Genomic DNA, 1,186 nt, shown 5'->3' with positions numbered 1-1,186 from the left:
GGAGCACCCGGCGGCTGGCAGAGGGAGCCCTGAGCCCTTCTCCCCATGAGGAAGCACAGGTGCGCCTTTTGTAACCAAGGTCCTGACGCGGGTCGGCTCCCCTGGAGCTGAGCTCCCTGCAGGGCCAAGGCTGAGCCTCCGGAGATGGAGGTCATGAGGCGGAGCCCAGGGCCGCCCGGGGCCAGAGGGTTCCAGAGCAGCCCCCTTTCCGGGCCAGAATTCTGGAGAAATACCCCAAGGACACCTCACTTCCCATTTGCATTCTCCTCCCAGAACTGCTGCTCCACAAAACACCCCGGAAAACTCAAAGCAGAGCCAGTACCGCGCTTTTTAAAAGATCTGTTATCATTTATATGAAAGGCAGAGAGAACGGGAAGAGAGCGGCCTTGGGTGAGGCGTGTGCGTGCTGTGCATGTGTGTCGCGTGGGAGGCACGTGTGGGCCGAGGCACGAGTGGATGCGTGGATGTGTGTGCGCGCGCGCGTGTTGCGTGCAAGGCGAGTGAGTGCGCCCACCCCTGCGCCCCTCTCCCCTCCTTACACCTTGATCTTATTTGATCGGGCAGTGACCCCAGCCTCGCCGGGGCCGTCCCGAAATGAAAAGCTCTCCTCCTGTGAAGCCCCCTCTCTGGGGGCGCTGTGCAGCGAGGCCCTTGGGCGGCGGCACCGCCGCGGTCCCCGAGGTCCCGGAGCTGGTCCGACGGGGCCGGCGCTCAGACGTGATGAATTGATCAGATAGACGAGGCTGGGCTTGTCCCGAGCTGCTGATTATCGAGGCAATTCTGATCTAAAAAAAAAAAAAAGGCAGAGAGAGAGAGGAGAGACAGAGAGAGAGAGGAGGGGAGAGGGAGAGAGAGACAGAGAGACAGAGGAGGGAGAGAGAGAGAGAGGGAAGAGAGAGAGGAGGGAGGGGGAGAGAGAGAGAGAGGAGGGAGGCAGGGAGGGAGACAGAGAGAGAGGAGGGAGGCAGGGAGGGAGACAGAGAGAGAGGAGGGAGGCAGGGAGGGAGACAGAGAGAGAGAGAGGAGAGAGAGAGGAGGGAGGGAGACAGAGAGAGAGAGAGGAGAGAGAGAGGAGGGGGAGAGAGAGAGGAGGGAGACAGAGAGAGAGGAGGGAGGGAGAGAGAGGAGGGAGACAGAGAGAGAGGAGGGAGGGAGGGAGGGAGAGAGAAGAGAGAGAGACAGACAG

At 61.1% G+C, this 1,186-nt stretch overlaps 1 non-coding gene across 1 annotated transcript; it reads left to right on the top strand.

Annotated features, from left to right (window-relative positions):
* The first annotated feature begins 364 nt into the window (after positions 1-364).
* Positions 365-789, top strand: LOC133761363 (small Cajal body-specific RNA 2). The gene has a single exon (XR_009866161.1). It is a non-coding gene; the product is annotated as a small Cajal body-specific RNA 2 (non-coding RNA).
* Positions 790-1,186: the final 397 nt, after the last annotated feature.

Source organism: Lepus europaeus, chromosome 5 (genome assembly GCF_033115175.1).
Source record: "Lepus europaeus isolate LE1 chromosome 5, mLepTim1.pri, whole genome shotgun sequence".
In the NCBI taxonomy this organism is placed as follows: domain Eukaryota; kingdom Metazoa; phylum Chordata; class Mammalia; order Lagomorpha; family Leporidae; genus Lepus; species Lepus europaeus.
The sequence above is the reverse complement of the archived record's forward strand: the minus strand, read 5'-3'. Positions and strand labels throughout refer to the sequence as shown.